Here is an 18540-nt window from a genome sequence, read left to right on the forward strand (position 1 = left end):
GAGAGACAGAAAGAGAGAGAGAGAGAGAGAGAGAGAGAGAGAGAGAGAGAGAGAGGGTGCCACATGTGTACAGTGCTTGCAGCCAGAAGAAGGCATCTGAGCCCTGGGTGCTGGAACTGAACTTGGGTCCTCAGAGAGAGCAGCAAGTCCTCTCAACCACTGAGCCACCCTCTGGCCCCTGAAGACACTTTACATGTGTCAGGCTTCACAGTTGTTTGCAGAGATGACATGAACTTTTCGTTATAGAAACGCCAGTCATCTGTGCTCCAATGCGGCTCCTCACTGGCTTGTTCCTGCCCCACAAACCCTGTACTGTCCACATGAACCCAGGGCCTTTAATTCTTCCTGCCCATGAGCCAAGCAATGTGGCTTTCTTCATCCTATACCTCTGTGTACCCTCACACATGCGAACACGCAAACACAGACACGCCTCTGTGTACCCTCACACATGCAAACATGCACACAGACACGCCTATGTGTACCCTCACACATGCAAACACGCACACACATACACGCCTATGTGTACCCTCACACATGCGAACACGCACACACAGACACGCCTATGTGTACCCTCACACATGCAAACACGCACACACATACACGCCTATGTGTACCCTCACACATGCAAACACGCACACACATACACGCCTCTGTGTACCCTCACACATGCAAACATGTACACACATACAAAGAGTAAAGCAAAACAGCAGCAACAACCAACAGTGGGTCTCTGCTTCACTCCTGGCTCTTAGAGTCCACAAGTGTGTGTGCGTATGTGTGCATGTGTGTGTGCATGTGTATGTGTGTGCACGTGCGTACATGTGTGTACATGTACATGTGTGTGCATGTATGTGCATGTGTGCAGGTATATGTGTGTATGTGTGTGTGTGCATCTGTGTGTGCACACATGTTAGGAGGAGGGGGCCTGTGCTGAGCACAGGATGTCTTTCCCCTTTCTCTTCTCCACCTTACTGTTTTTGAGACAGGGTCTCTCACAGAACATGGAGCTCACCAGGAAGACCCCAAGCCGAGGACTGGCCATTGAGCCCCAGGATCCTCCTGTCTTAGCCTTCCCAGGTCTGGGGTGGAGGCATGAGGCTGCCAAACCCAGCTTTCCTTGAGTTCTGGGGAGCCAAACGCACACAGGTACCCAGGATGGCACAGCAAGCACTTTGTCCACTGAGCTGCCTCTCCACCATTAGACATAGTTTAAAACCAAAATGCCTAAACCTGAAATGTCCCATAGCAGTGAATGATGCTGGATGCAGCACCTCATCCTCTCAGTGGTGGCCCAACAATTCTGCTGTTCGCTACCCCTCCTTCACCCACCCTCTGGGAGACTCAGCAGTAACCAGCACCCTTTACCAGGAACTCAGTTTCCAAGGCTACCGTCATCTGACTTGGTTCTTGGTTTTCTCGCTTGTCTGCCTAATTCAGGAAGTCCTAATGTGAGCCACCGTGTGTTTACAGGCCTCCTCGGCTGCTATGATTTTCTTCAGGAATGTCACTTCCCGACCTGGTGGGCAAGTTCTGGAAATAACTACCTCCCTTTGACCTGTAATTACATTTCCAAGAAGTCACTCAGAAAGCCGGAAGTGGCTTGAAGCTGACTCCAATGTGACCTTAGCTCTGTGAGCTGGGAAAGGCTGAATGTCAGCCACTGTGGCCAGCACAGTAGGCCAGTGCTGTAACCATCCTGGCAGGAGTGGAGAGTTTAAAGGGACACTGTGCCCCTCTTTTTGGCCATCAGACTATTGAAACAAATTGAAATTTCTCCTGGAATCCCATTCTGGGAGGAGGAAAAGGCCGAAAAGGAGACTGTCCACCAGGAAGAGATGTCACATGACACAGTTTTGACAACTGTGCAAGACAGACTGGAACCCAGTGGTGATGAGTGGGGCCAGGACTGCTTAGCTATGCAACCTCTTGCCTGGTGTCTAAACCTGAACCTCAAACCAGGACCCCAAGGTGGAGAGAGGGGTGGGGGTGGGGAGAGGGAGGGAGAAGCCATTCTGAGCCCTGTTTGACATTGTGAGGGCCCAAAAGCTAAGCGTTGTGGGTGAAGTGGCGGCTGCCCTGCCTCCCCACACCTGGACCACCCCATGCCACAGAATTCCTGGAACTTTTAATGGGCATGCAGGGCATTTGTTTGCAGAGAGCCAGGAAAATTGGCTTCCTCTCCAGCAAAGTGCACACAAGTCTTCCTGGCTCCTGAAGGCACCATGTTTTTCTTAATGGTTTAATGGACCCTGAGTAAACAGTAGGTGAACCCTGACTGAAATGGGAAAGTCTGAGCTTGTATAATACAGCCCCGCAGTGCTAACAGGGTTGGGTGGGAGCTGCTGTAAATCCTCCCCAGGAACCCAGCGAGGTGAAAGCACCCTGCAGCCTGTTCCATTGAAGTGGGCTTGAAGAGAGGTTTTGTTTATTAGAGGAAGGAAATGTCTCTGAAAGCAGGAATCAGCACAAGCAATGGGCAGCTCAGTAGTGAGGTAGCATGGAGCCATCCCAAAGGTGTGCTGCCAGCCAGCCATGAGGGGACACTGAGGGGACAACTGAGGAACAGGTTGAGATCTGGAGAAAGCACCCAGGGAGTAAGTGCCTACACCAGGGTCAGGAGCCAGGCAGTCACAGGCCCTGATTGTCAGCATTCGCTCTGAGGGGAATCTGTCCGAGCCGGTAGTCCCTGGCACTTAGACAGAGGCACCACATACACTCCAAGCATTTCTATTTATTTTCTTCTGCTCCGTCTCTCTCCATCTCAGTCTATCTCTGAATCAAGAATGACCTTCAACCTTGCCAGCTTATACAGTGCTGGGGATGGAACTGGAGGTTGCGTGTGCTATGTACAAGCCACCCACCCACTGTCAGGACCATCATTGAGTTACTTCATTTAGTTGTCATGATAATCTCATAGAAAAAAAGAAAAAAGAAAGAAAAAAACTGGCTTCTCTTGGAACATGAGAAAATCTAACGTGTTAGACACCAGTGAGACCTGTCAGCTCTGGGGCAGACCCAAACAGAGTGGGCTGCTCCAGATGAGCCCACAAGCCACGGATCCTGCCACTCAGTTGTGTGGCTTATTTCGTGTCTGATACCTGTCACTTGTGGCTTCGTGGCCCCTGCATCAGAGGATCTTGGTAATTTCTCCTCCACTCGAGTGAGTTGGCATTCTCTCTCTGTTTAATTCCCCCTTTCCCAAAGTGGTCAGATCACTGATGGTCAAACCTCAGGCCTTGGAATGTTTCAGCCAAGGACTGAGAGAAAACAGGGCCCTGGGGGCCAAGGAAGGATGCTTATTGCAAACCTTGTAGAATGGAGTTTCGGGGGACACTGGGCCCTCTACAACCTGCCCTCCCAAACTGTGTCAGGCACTTGGCCCTCACAGAAGGAACTTACTTAACCTCTCTATTCCTCAGTTTCCTCATCCACATGTTTGTTCGTTCGTTTGTTTGTTTGTTTGTTTGTTCGTTTGGAGATAGGGTCTTAGAAAGCCCAGGCTGCACTGTGACTGGCTGTGTAGCTATGTAGTATGACCTTCATCCTCAGCCTCTACCACCGAAGTGAGGGAATACAGACTGCACCACAGCTCCTGGTACCCCTCATCTGAAGTCACAAATTGCTCCTGCCTTATGGGGAGGTTGTGAGGGGCAGAGTAAAGATTTCTTTGGGTTGTTTATGACTGTCAAGTTTCTAGTCTTAATCCTTTGGCTCCATGACAGTTTTGCCATTCCATGAAGAGGAGACAAAGCCCTTTCTGCCTGAGCTAGCCAATGTTGCATACTCCACAGGAAGTCACTTGGAGACAAATTCTACACCATCGGTCTCAGTTCTGTGCTTTCCCACTTGGTCTATTCTAAACCAGTCTCTGGAGATGGGAATGATCAGTTAGTTCATTGATTTGTTCCCAAGATAGGCAGCTAAAGAGAAGCCCTGCTGATGGCGTCTCTAATTCTTTTTTCACCCCATTGCTTTGGGAAGGTGTCCACACTGGTCACCTTCCACGGCTCTCCAACCCTCCCTCACACACTCCACACTAACTACCAGTTCACCAGGGGAGGGGGCTAAGATGTCCTGGATGGACTCAAGAGGGACATCCGTTGGGGTTATGGCGTTTGTGGGGAGAGTTATTAATGCTATAGACAGACAGACAACAGCTTGGCAGGGCCTGTGAAGAGAGGAAGTGAGGGCCCCTGTTGCAGAAACGGGGATCTCTTCTTACGCCTTTCTGAGGATGGATGAGGTTTGACAGCACAAGCCTGCAGCCGGGCAAGTGGCAGGGAAGGAAGAGGGTTGGGGGCTGGATGTGTGTCACCAATTCCCTCTTAATGTAAACTCACTTCCCCAAGTGGGAAACCTTGAACCTAGAGGTTCTTTAGCGGGGTCTCAGCAGGAGCCTGTGTAATCTGTGAGAGAAAGGGCTGCTGCAGGGGCCGTGGCCTGAGTGGCAGCTGGGACACTGGGACACTCCATTCTCACAGCAGGGAGGGATCTCAGGGCAATCTTGCTCCTGGCCAACAGGTCCTTTTCACTGCGATTCTTTGTAGACTGACCACCCCAAGCTTTGGTTACTCCTCACTCATCTGTGATTCCACCAAGGAGTCAAGACCCTGTTTGCCTGGAGAGCAGTGTGCTGACAGCCGCCTGTCTGCTCTGCTCTCCCAGGGAACACTCCTCTCCTTGGTGAGGAATCTTGTTCACACCCATTTGGCTTCACAAGCGTCAGAATAACTCCCATCCCACCCTATCCCTGCCTGCAGCCCATGCCCGTGGAACTGGTACACAATCCAACCTTTCCATTTCATTTCCATGAGTGACTGGGTACCAAATCTCCCCACTGAGCCCTGGGAGTGAGCAAGCCTGAAGGTGAGAGACTGTCCTGCCTGCTATGCTCCACGAAAGTGGTAATTCAAGGCCCCTTTTTCGTATGTAATTAAGAATTTCAAAACAGTAAGAGTCCATTGTTAAACCAGCACAGGTGGCTTCCAAGTGTGTGCCCTGTGATTCACAGCACGCAGACAGGCAGGCACACATACACATACACCCTAGCCCTGCCTGCCTGTGACTTCCCTTACACAAGCTAACACTCTTCATTAGTTCCAGCCATGTCCCCCTCCAGCCCTGACTGGGACCACACAGGTCTGTGAAGGAAAAATAGTTTGTTTTCTCCATTCTGTCTCTCACTCACTCTCTAGGTCTACTCGTACCTGGCTTCCCACCTCCTGGACCAGGTACATATAGCCTGTGGTTTCATCTAAATCTCTGGTCAACCCCATCCCTCCACTGTCTGACCACAGAGGCATCTTGCAGTTCATATCTGCTCCCTGGAGGTCCTACTGTCTTCTGGTTTGTGGTGGTCTTCATAAACACCTCTTCCCTCTGTCTCCTATTGCACCCCCATCTTTAAAGTCCTGCCCCCATTACCTCCTCCACTGTCTCAAACACCTGTTCAGCAGAGTCCAGCCTGAAGCTCAGGAGTTCTCCCTCCCACCCTCAGCACAATCCTGTTAGGAGGTTTATGGGGTGGACCGTATTCTAGAGACCATTGGTAAGTGGTGAGAGATATTTAAGAGTCTATTTTTATTGCAACTGTGATTTTATAAAATGAGAAAAGACAGATTTGGGTGGACTAAGTGGCCTGCCCAAGGACACACAGTGAGTTAGTGGCAAAGTCAATGTGGGATTCCAACTTTTACTAACCCCTACTATAATTCCGTGTGTGTGTGTGTGTGTGTGTGTGTGTGTGTGTGTGTGTGTGTGTGTGTGTAAGGTAATTAGAGACTGATGAGGTCATGGTGACTATAAGGACAGGCATAAAGGAATAACAATATAGCAGCTTTAATAAAAGCATCATTGAGGGCTGGGGTGCAGCATGGTAGATAGGGTTCTTACCTGGAGAGCACAAAACCATGGGTTCAAGTCCCAACACCATACAAACTGTGTGTGGTGGCACATGCCTGTAATCCCACTCTAAGTAAGTAGAGGAAGAGGATCAGAAACTCAATGTCATCCTTGGCTGCACAGTGAGTTCCAGGGCAGACTGAGGATACATGAGACCATGTTCCTTCCCACCCCACTAATCCCCCCCAAAAAAGATTGCCTGTGTGTTCTTCAGCACCACTGAGAGGCCTGTGTCTCTCCCCCTGAGCTGTGTGACTGGTCCACTCAGGATGCTCACCTGAGGGAAAGAGGCTGTCACGCTAATGAGCAAATGAGGCCACATCTTGGTACACCAGAGACCCCAGCTGAAGATCCAGCTGAGACCCCCCTTGAGCAGCCAGCCAGGTGGGTTTTAATGTGCAGCCCCTTACCTACACATCTTCCCAGCTGCAGCTCCCAGGAGAAGGTGGGAGGAGAGTGCAACCATCCCCCCCCCACCCCCAGTTCTGCTTGAGTCCCTGACCCACACACCGAATCTGTGAGTGTAATAAAGGATTCCTCAGAGATAGTGAGTTTGGGATGATTTGTTACACAGAAACCTGTGATTTCCTCGTGGAGTCCTGGGATTCCCTTAGCAGGTGATGAGAAGGTGTGGCTTAGGAAGGAAACAGACTTAAGGGGAAGCCCTCTTCATCCATCCTCTCCATCCAGGGCTGCTTTCTGTACATGCGGGGTATACCAGGGGCTGAACTCTGCTTCCGAATTTAGCTTCTCAACTTCTCCCCCTCCTCCCCAAAGGAAGAGTTGGGGGTGACTTCTACTGGAAGGAACTGTTGGGAAACTGCAGGAAAGCAAAGGTGCAAATGCTTTCAGGATGGTTGTAAAGCCCCCTTCTGCTCCCCGCCTGTCTTGCCTTGGCAGATCCACCCCAACTCTGTCAAAAACATTCTCCCAGCCCAGCCATTAGCTCCTCCAGCATCGGCCGCCTTCCTCCGCAGTTTGCACCTTTCCAATAAAAGCCTCGCCTCTTGATTACAGAGTGCTCCGCCCTAATTGACTTCCAGGCATTAAAGTTTTACCGAGATGATCTCAGAGGCACCCCTGGGGAACAGGGGAAAGTGCCAAGGAGCACTGCTGCCTGAGGAGGTCCTGGTGCTAGCAGAGCGCTTCCAAAACCATGGGCCTCCATTTTGGAAGAGCACTTTCTAGGGAGCCAACAGAACAACTCAGAGAAAGGCAAGTGTTCTCTCTCCTGCCCTAAGCGCTGGAGTGGAGGACCCCTGGGGTCTAGGGTCCCTGTTGTAATTCACTGACCTGTGCTATCTGCTATGATTTGCTGACCATGGTTGACATGAAGCCTGTTGGGAAAGCGATGGAGTGAAGGGCACAGTGTGGCCCCCGAGAAGGTAGCAAATACAAAATACAAGTCCTGTGAGACGAGCGGGTACTCAGCAGGATGAACTGGCCAGAGACAGGCCTTGGGCTCAGGTGTCTACAGCGAAGATGAGCTCTGGCAGACCTGAGAGAGCAGGCTCCTCCCTCCCCTCCTCCTCCGTCCTCTCAGAGCTTCTCCTTCACACCTTACACCTTGTATCTGCATGGGTCACAAAAAGAGCTGAAGACACATTTTTGGAACCTTATTATTTGCACTTTTTGTATGCGTACAACTCCCCGTCATTCTCTCCCTCCAACCTCTAACCCCACCCCCCAAACCCCCACCAGAGATCAAAGCCAGAAGCTCACTCATAGCAAACATGTGGTCTACACCACTACGCCACTTGTCCAGCTACAGCCTCATAACCCGATTCCTTTTAAATAGCAAATTATCCTCGTGGTTTGCCAGCCACATCCTGCTGAAGTGTTTTTGCACCTTTACTCTCAATCCTTTTTTATCACATTTATTTAGTGTGTGTTGGTGTGCACACATGTGTACCTGTGGAGGTCAGAGGACCACTTGTAGGAGTTGGCTTTCTTCTTCTACCATGTGGTGCTGGGGTTTGAACTTGAGTCATCAGGCTTGGTGGCAAATGTCTTTACCCACCAACCACCTCACCAGCCCAACTTCAGTCCCTTAAAAGATTTTCTTATTTATTCGTGGGGGGGGGGGCGGCAGGTAGTGTGTGTGTGGTCACATGTGGAGATCACAGGACAACATGCTGGAATTGATTCTTTCCTTCTATCCTATGGGTCCCAGGAATCTAACTTAGCTCATCAGTCATGATGCAAGACACCTTTACACCTGAGCCACCTCCCTGGCCCCTTAAACCTTTTGGGGAACATGTTTTTTGTTGGTTTGTTGAGACAGGGTCTCATGTACCTCAGACTGGACTCACTACATAGCTGAGGATGACTTTGAACTCCTGATCCTCCAAACTCTACTTCCTAAGTGCTGGGATTGCAGGCATATATATACTACAGTCCCCAGTGGAATCTCAAACCTTGCAGCATCCCCCTGGGAGTAGCATGGTTGCTCTGTTCCCTATAGGGAATGAACGAACAGACTGGGCCGGCAATTTACCAAACATCCCATCTCCCAGCTGAATCTAACCTGGTCCTTTTCTCTTGGTACTTAAGGACAGGAGGGGTTTCACTGGTGTCTTTTCTGCTTTTCACTTTGTCTTGTCCACAGTTAGCCCTGTGTCACCGTGAGGGCTTCCTGCGAGTTCCTCCTTCCCTGTCACCTTAGCTGTGGCCCCAGTGTAGACTCAGCAATCCCTGGGGCACTGGTCCCTCTTGTGTCGCAGGGAGAAGAGAGAAGGAATATTTCATCCCCTCCAGGCTCTGCTCCACTGAACACACAACACACCAGGGCACTTCCACACCTTGTGGGCCCTAAAGGCCCAATGGAGAAGATTTAAGGCTTTGAGGGAGTCTATTTGATGATAAAATAGGTCCTGGGGAAAAGTTCACTTAAGCAAATCTGCTTAATGGGAAGTGACATTTTATAATAAGCAGTGAGGATGACGGGCGATGAAGGCTGAATCTTAAAAAACAGAAACTTAGGATCCTTGATTTATTATACATCCAACCGTATTTGTATTATAATTACATCTGGGGACAGTTTTTTCAGGATAGAAAGATAAATCAAGACTTGTTTTGGGATCGCTTTTTTTTTTTCCTCAGAAAACAAATAAATGTAGCATGGCTAACTCTGTCTGTAGGGCTGGAGAGATGGTGCAACAGTTAAAAGCCCACCCTGTTCTTGTGGAACATTGGAGTTTGGTTCCCAAAGGCCATGTTAGGTGGCTCACCACCACCTATAACTCCAGCTCTCGGGGATCTGATGGCCCCTTGCAGCCTATACTGGCACCTGCATTCCCGTGCACATACCCACACACAGGTACACATATATACACATAATTAAAAATAAAAGACGACTTTAAAAGATAGCTAGCTATGGCATGCATCGCTTCTTATTTGATCTTCACAGCAAGCTATCTTTAAGATTTATTTTTATTTTATGTGTATGGATATTTTATGTGTGTGTGTATAAGTTCCACGTGCATGCAGCACCCATAGGAGCTAGAAGGGCTCCCTGGAACTGGAGTTTACAGATGGTTGTGAGCTGCCTCATGGGTGCTGGCAACATCCTGAGCATCGACCCCAGCTTCCCACAGCTTTTAAAGAATTTTAAGGGAGGTGAATTCTGCAAAATGATCAACAGCTTCTCCAGGACCCCTCCCCTTATGTCGCCGCTGCCTGACTTCCTTCGGTTATAAGCAGAGGTTCGCCAGACCCTCACTTCCTTGGAGACTTTCTAATAATTACCACATCATCCATGAGCCATCGCCCCCACCTCCCTTGGGGAAGCCCTGCATCCGTTGTCATACGGGCGGTTTCACTTTGTGGTTGGTTGGCATAGTGATCACAGTACTGGGGGAGAACCGCCATAAGAACAGCCAAGAGCTGAGAGTGAGGTCAGCTGTGCAGAGATCTGTTCCAGAGCGAAGATTTCACGTGGCCTGACCCCTGCTCCCTGACTTGTAATTATGGGTAATCCAGCGATAAATGTCCAATGCTGAGGTTTCCCTGTATTCAGAAACAGGAATTAGCATTGCAAGTTCTAGCTGAAAGGGCTCCTGGGGGGGTGGGGGGGTGACGGGCTCACTGCCGGAAGGTGTCTGCTCTAGACCATGCAATGCTGCCCTTCAGGCAGAGCCTGGAGGTTTAAACATTGGAGTTGTATCCCCACACCTCAAGCTAGAACACTGAGACTGTAAAGTGACACAAAAGTCTGCTTTGTGCCAGTGTCTGCAGAACGTAGGTAGCATTTTCACCTGCTTTGTGTTATTGTGACCCACTCTAGAGAGTGACAGATTGCATGCGTCTGACGGGGGGTCTGCTGCTTCACTGTAGATAGGGTGAGGTAGACTTTGTGAGAGCTGAGAAGGCTTTGAAACCCTTCTTCAAGCTGACCTTGAACACCCACGTAGCTGAAGATAACCTTAAATGTATTCCGTCTTCACCTCCCCAAGTAATGAGATTACAGACGTGCCCCCCCCCCCAGCCTGGCTTATACAGGGCTGGGATGGAATCCAGGGCTTTGCACAAACTAGGCAAACACTCTACCACCAGAGTTGTACCTCAGCCACACTTCCTCCTATTTTATTTGACCCTTTTTATGAATATGGGTGTTTTGCCGGAATGTATGTTGTGAACCTGTGTGTGCCTGATCCCCCACCCCCACCCCGGGTAAGTCAGGAGAGAGGATTAGATCCCCTGGAACCGGAACTGGATAATTCCCAGCCATGGTGTACTCTGTCTGTAGTCCTGGCTGTACTGGAACTCACTCTATAGACCAGGCTGGCCAGCTCACTATTCCCTCACACTCGAAAGAAAACTCTTGTTCAAAATCAAGGCCAAGACACACACACCTTTAATCCCAACACCCAGGACGCAGCGTCTGGAGGATCTCTTCCAGCCTGCTCTACAGAGTGAGTTCCAAGCCAGCCAAGGCTACTACACAATGAAGCCCTCTCTCAAAAAGATAAAAAAAAAAAATCAAGGTCAATGCCCTCATTCTCAATGTCCTCAAAGCTGTTTTCAGTGTGTGTGTGTGTGTGTGTGTGTGTGTGTGTGTGTGTGTGTGTGTGTGTTCCTCTGAATCAAATTTTACCAATTGTGTCCCAACCCTACACCTTAAAATTCAATGGTCCATTTTCCCCTCTAGGTAACCCAGTCCAGGTCTGACCATCAGGATTTATTCTTTTTTTTGTTTTGTTTTGTTTTGTTTTGTTTTGTTTTGAGACAGGGTTTTTTTGTGGCTTTGGAGGCTGTCCTGGAACTCACTCTGTAGACCAGGCTAGTCTTTGAACTCACAGAGATCCACCTGCCTCTGCCTCCTGTGTGCTGGGATTAAAGGCATGCGCCACCGACTCCCAGCTCAGGATTTATTCTTATCATATCTTCCTACTACTTACAGCACTGAGAGTGCTGATTTAACACTCACTGAATGGACAGGTGCAGGGGCCCACACAGGTGCAGGGGTGCTCACAGGTGCAGGGTGCTCACAGGTGCAGAGGCCCTCACAGGTGCAGGGTGCACACAGGTGCAGGGTGCCCACAGGTGCAGGGGCCCTCACAGGTGCAGGGCTGCTCACAGGTGCAGGGCTGCTCACAGGTGCAGGGTGCTCACAGGTGCTGGTGAGCACACAGGTGCAGGGTGCATACTTGTAACTCTAGCACTTAGGCTAAGAGAACAGGTTTTACAAATTCAAATCTAGCCTTGGCTACATATCAAGACCCTGTCTTTAAAATAACAAGCGCCAAGCAATGGTGGTACATGTCTTTAATCCCAGCACTCGGGAGGCACAGGCAGGCAGATCTCTGTGAGTTTGAGGCCAGCCTGATCTACAGAGTGAGTTCCAGGACAGCCAAGGCTGTTACACAGAGAAACCCTGTCTCAAAAAAACAAGAACAAAAATAATAATAATAATAATGATCATGCCAAAGGGTCCTTGATTCGTCAAAGTGATGTCAGTCTTCTGAACTCAATTATTTCAATGAGGTAAAAGCCACACAACATAAAATTTACCATGTTAATCACTTTAAAATATACAATTCTCTATATTGTATTTAAATTGTATTTAATGTACTTAAACTGTCACACAGCATCATCACCACATCAGTCCAAAAGTTTTTTCACTTCAAAAGGAAACCATGTGCCCATAACTGTCAACCTTCATCTCCGCCATTCCCAGCTCTTGACAGCAATGAAATTAGTTTGTCTCTCTCTTTTTAAAAGTGGTAGCGTTTTTTAATTGTTTAATGTTTCTTTGTTAATCGAGTGTGTGCACATGGGCACATGTGTGCACCACGGTGCTCAAGTGAAGGTCAGACCACAGCTTTTGGGAGTCAGTTCTCTGCTTCTACTACATGGGTCCTGTGGATCAGGTGTCAGGCTGGACAGTGAGTGCCTTAACACACTGAGCTGCCTCATTAGCCCTTTCATTTTCTTTTTCTAGGTCTCTGTCATAAATTAGAGCACACATTATATAACCTTTTACATCTGGCTATATACGTTCGCTGTGTCCATTCCCTAATTGCTTGATGGCCATTTGAGTTGTTTCCTCCTTTTAGCTAAAGTAGATAACCCTGGTGGGACTCTAGTGGACAGGTTTCTGTGTGAGCACACACTTGTTTTCTTTAGATAGCATGTCTAGAATTGAAGTGTCTATGGAACTGGCTAACCCTAATGTCTTAGTCAGATCTCTATTGCTGAGATGAAACACCATGACCAAAAAGCAAGTTGGGGAGGAAAGGGTTTATTTACACTTCCACCACAGTTTATCATGAAAGGAAGTCAGGACAGGGACTCAAACAGGGCAGGAACCTGGAGGCAGGAGCTGATGCAGAGGCCATGAGGGTGCTGCTTACTGGCTTGCTTCCCATGGCTTGCTCAGTCTGCTTTCTTATAGAACCCAGGACCACCAGCCTGGACTGGCACCACCTACAATGGACTAGGCCCTCCCCCATCAAGCACTAATTAAGAAAATGCCTTACAGCTGGGTCTTATGGGGACATTTTCTCAGTTGAGGCGCCCTCCTTTCAGATAACTCTAGTTTGTGTCAAGTTGACATAAGACTAGCCAGTGCAACTTGATCCCTTGTCAGCTTGACACACAAACACATCACTAGTAAGCCACACCCCTTTCTTATTTGACCCCAAGATCTCGCAATAAAAACATGAATAACTTTAAAAGTCTCACAGTCTTTACAAATTCGAACACATTAAAATTTCAGTTCCTTAAAAATAGCCAACGTATTTCAAAATTGAAAGTCTTTTAAAATTCAAAGTCTCTCATTGTGGGCTCCAGATATTTTCTTTTTGTTATAAGAGATATTCGTATATCCTAGGGTGTGTGTGTCTGTGTGTGCGTGAGTGTGTGTATTTCTGTGTGTGTGCATGTGTGTCTGTGTGTATATTTCTGTGTGTGTGCATGTGTGTGTGTGTGTGTGTGTGTCTGTGTGTATGTCTATGTGTGTGTGCATGTGTGTCTGTGTGTGTGTCTGTGTGTTTGTGTGTCTCTGTGTGTGTGCATATTTGTGCCATGGCATGTCTCATGCCTGTGGAGACCAGAGGACAACTTGGAGGACTCAGTTCCCTCTTTTTACCATGTGATACCTCGGTATCAAACTCAGGTTGTCAGGCTTGGCAGCAAGTGTCTGTACCCACCGAGTCATTTTTCTACCCTTGCTTTTTTTATGAGTGTTTTGTTTATGGGTTTGCATATGTACCATGTGCCTGCAGAGCTCAGAAGCTCAGATGCCCTGGAAACAGAATTGTGAGCATCATATGGGTGCTGGAAACCAAACTCAAGTCCTCTTCCAGAACGAGTGCTTTTAACCACTGAGCATCTCTCTAGCCCCCTGATTTTGCTTTTGAGACAGGATCTTGCTGTAGCCCAGGCTGAGTTGGATTCATGACGATCTGTCTTAGCAGCCCAAGAGCACAGGCATGCACCACTCATACCTTACACAAGCATAGTCCATTCAACTTATTTTTGACTCTTTATCCTGTAAATACCTTGTAATTTGTTTAGGATTGTCAAAGACAAGTTATTTATTTAGCACATCTATTATCTCCCCTGTAGAAAAAAGACTCGGGAATGGGTTAGAATCAAGTAGGCTGGGAATGTAGCCTAGTGGCAGAACAACCATCTCACTTGCACAAAGTCCTGGTTTCTATCCCCAACACTACACAAAAAGTGATGGAGAAATAACCCACTATAAACCAGGCGGTGGTGATGCATGCCTTTAATCCCAGCACTTAGGAGGCAGAGGCAGGTGGATCTGTGTGAGTTCGAGACCACCCTGGTCTACAAGAGCTAGTTCCAGGACAGCCTCCAAAGCCACAGAGAAACCCTGTCTCAGGGGAAAAAAATAAGATCCCACTATGGGGCTGGGGGTTGGCCCAGTGGACACCCAGGACTGGGGGGGGGATGCGTTCAGTGTACACACAGGGCTGGGAGGAGTTACCAGTGGTTACCTGGGATTCAGGGTTGCTCAGTGGTTACACAGGGCTTGGGAGGTGGCTCAGTGGTTAAGCCCACTTGCTGCTTTCACAGGAGACCCAAGTTCAGTTGCCAGCACCCATTTCAGATGGTTCCCAACCATCCGTAACTCCAGCTCCAGGGGTTCCATGCACTGTTCTGGGCCTCCTAGAACACTCACATGGTCACAAACCCTTCCCATATGTGCATATATAATTAAAACTTTGGAGGGTGAGGGAGACAACATTTTTCTAGGAGAGAGAGATGGCACCTTAGTTTTTCATGCAGACTGCCATCACAGGGAGGCTTAGATTGTATTTGACAGACGGGAGGTGATAACGTATGTCTTTCATCTGGTGAGAGAGCGCAAGAGTGTAAAAGAACAGAAGTTGGGTGCTTAAGCAGGGTGTGTGGGGGGGAGTGAAAAAGAAAAACTCCACTGTTCATGTGAGAGCTTCCACGTCCATAGGAAGCAGGGGCAGCAGTCCCAGGAGAGTGGCGAGGGTTCTCAGCCCTGCCACTCGCCCCCTAACTGAGCATAGCCTTGGCCTCAGCCTCCTGTGGGACAGGAGAACTGTACTTGCTATCACTAAGATTATCATTGTGTCCAAAACTTATTTCAAATTCAACCAATCATATTCTGCACAGCAAAGGCAGGTTAAGCCAATCCACACAGAGAAACTTTTTCACTTTCAAAATGGAAATAAATGCATTTTTGGAAAAGGAAAACATGCCTAATTGGAGCTTTGAGACATGAGAATTAAATAACCCGGCATCTTGTTGTTGAATAAAATCAGTGTTCTGGGTGGGTTTCTGCACGCCTGGGGGTTTCCATCTGAGCTCCTTCCCTGCCTCCTACGTTTCACTGGCGATGTTGTCTTCTCTCGCCCATCTCTGGGCAGGTCACTGCGCTTAAGTAACAGCAACGGCGCTCATCACTTACCTCCTCTTTGGCTCTCATTTCTATAGATTCTCCTGCAATTATGTTGCTTTACTGAGGATGGCTAAAAATGTACCTGCAGCGAGAACTTGTAAATGCAAGATAAATGCTTGATGAGCTGCAATTAGGGGTAACCGAAAATAAATACCAGGTGAAGGTTGGCACTGTGCGTCAAAGTGCATGAGAAGAGGTGAGGGGCACCTTTCCTTCTCTTTTAACAAAGGACCAAAGTGAAGGAAATTCATCATAATGCCGCCACTTAGAGATAAGTGCCTCTAATAGATGCCATCATTAACAGAGGCTACCGGTCCTCCGCCTTGGTGACAGATCAACTGAAGAGTCCCAGAAAGCATCTCAAAGGTGCAGGGCATGCAACACTTCCAGTGTACAGGATGTGTTTCAACGCTACAGCTGTGAGGAGCCCAGCCTGTGCTGGAGATAGTGCCAGACAGAGAGGAAAAGGAAGAAAAGCCCATATTCTCCCTTCCTTCCTTCCTTCCTTCCTTCCTTCCTTCCTTCCTTCCTCCCTCCCTCCCTCCCTCCCTCCCTCCCTCCCTCCCTCCCTCTCTCTCTCTCTCTCTCTCTCTCTCTCTCACACACACACACACACACCACACACACACACACACTCACACACACACACACACACTCACACACACACACACTCACACACACACACACACTCACACACACACACTCACACACACACACACACACACACACTCACACACACACACACACACACACACACACACACACACACACACACACACACACACACGATCACACAGGGACTCCAATAGGCATCTTGTAAAACACAACCGACCTTGAGAAAGGAATGGGCTTTTCCTCCATTTTGGTCTGTCTTGGATCAGGGGCTGCCAAGGTTAGGAAGGCAAACAGCTTACTCTTCCGGTCTCAGAGGCCAGGGCATCCTCACCTGTTCTTCACCCACAGCAAGGCGAAGCGTGGGGTGCAGGCCAGGCCCCTGCTTCAGCTCAGGGGTCTGCATTAGAAACTACCTGCTGCCTGTGCCCTTTGCTCAGGGGTCTGCATTAGAAACTACCTGCTGCCTGTGCCCTTTGCTCCCGTGTAAATCCAGCTCTGCCTCCTGCCGTAGGGCAGCTTCTGTATCCCGCTCACCGTGTCAGGCAATGGAGCCAACTGTTCCAACCTTTGTTATGTCTGAATCCAAAGCAAGAGCTCTACCCCTGAGCCACATGCAGGGGACTGGAGTTTTTGGCTCCCCCATTTAAACATTGAGTTCATAACATCAATATGATGGTAGTAGAAGGGCTTCGGAGGGAGCAATTAGGAAAAGAGTGAGGAGCCATTATGAGTGGGATTAGTGTTCTTAGAAACACAGTGGGCATGGGGAGGGGTAGAGAGAGAATTCAGCTCTTAAGAATGGCTACCTGAGTTCAGTTCCCAGCACCCACATCAAATGGCTCCCAACCACCTGTAACTCCAACTCCAGGGGATCTTACGCCACGTTCTGTCTTTGGAAGGCAACTACAGCCTACGCATATGTGCACATATGTGTACGTGTGTTTGTGTTAAATCAATATTTAAATAACCGCACACAAGACCTTGTTTCTTCTTTCCCTGCCGTCTTCCCTGTCTGATGATACAATGAGATCTGCAAACTTGAAAGCAGATGTTCCTCAGATACCCGATCTGAGGAGGATTTGGATGTTTGAGCCACACTTTATTCAGAATGCTGCCATCTAAGAAGGAACTGTGTTAACCACTTTTCTCCTCACTGTGATAAAAATCCCTGGCAAAGGCAACTTAAGAAAAGAAGTGTTGGGGCTGGAGAGATGGCTCAGAGGTTAAGAGCACTTCCTGCTCTTCCAGACAGAGGTCCTGAGTTCAATTCCCAGCAACCACATGGTGGCTCCCTACCATCTATAATGAGATCTGGTGCCCTCTTCTGGCATGCAGGGATACATGCAAGCAGAACACTGTATACATAATAAATAAATAACTAAATCTTTAAAAAGAAAAGAATGGGCTGGAGAGATGACTCAGAGGTTAAGAGCACTCACTGACTCTTCTTCCAGCGGTCCTGAGTTCAATTCCCAGCAACCACATGGTGGCTCACAACCACCTTAAATGAGATCTGGTGCCCTCTGCTGGCCTGCAGGCAGAAGACTGTATACATAATAAATAAATAAAATCAAAAATTCATTAAAAAAAAAAAGACAAGAGTTCTTCCTTTGAGCTCACAGTTTTGGGGTGCAGTCCACTAATGCAGAGCAGTAGGTGGCTGGTCACAATGCAAGTGCAGTCAGGAAGCAGAGAGGTGAATGCCACTGCTCACTCGTTCATTTTTGTTCATTCTGGAGCATGCCACGCCCACCCCACCCCACCCCACCCCCGAACGGTACTGCCTAAATTTAGGGTGGATTTTTCTACCTCGATAAACCCAGTCTAGAAACTTCCTTAAAACATACACATCAGCCACATGTGACTCCTGGCTGATTCTGTTCCATCTCCGTGACAACCAGTATTAACTGTCACAGCACAGATTGCCATCCTAGAGGTGCCATCTACCTCATTTCCAGGTAGCAGATCATACAGAGTAGAAACAAAGATGGCCGTTCATCCCCGAGTTTAGCCCTGCCTCTCTGGTCAGAAGATCAGCCTTGATTTTGAACTCCTCAGCCTTCAGAACTGTAATAAATGCTGAGTTGTCTCGAGTACAATGATTGGATGATGTAACAAGATAATTGCACTTCAATTTGAATCATCTCAAACAAGGTGTTTGGACGATGTGGGGCTGTAACACACATTTGTACTCCCAGGCCTTCTACAGAAAGATGGGGGACTGAGAATTCCCGGAAGCTGGCACAATGTAGGAGAGGCAACAGTGAACAGGGGGCCCTGTCACAAGCAAGGTGAAAGGTGAGGACCAACATGCAAGGGTGCTCTGTGACCTCTACATCCATGCTATGGCAAGTGTACACCTACACACACACACACACACACACACACACACACACACACACACACACTACACATGCACGCTATACATACACACACATACACACACTACACACACACATACACTCTCACACACACATACACACAGAAAGACACTCTCACACAAATACACTCAAGCACACGCTACACATGTGCACACACACATATAGACATGCTATACATGCACACACATTCTCTCTCTCCTTTCTCTCTCTCTCTCTCTCTCTCTCTCTCTCTCTCTCTCT

This window comes from Cricetulus griseus, chromosome 4 (genome assembly GCF_003668045.3).
Source record: "Cricetulus griseus strain 17A/GY chromosome 4, alternate assembly CriGri-PICRH-1.0, whole genome shotgun sequence".
Taxonomy (NCBI): Eukaryota; Metazoa; Chordata; class Mammalia; order Rodentia; family Cricetidae; genus Cricetulus; species Cricetulus griseus.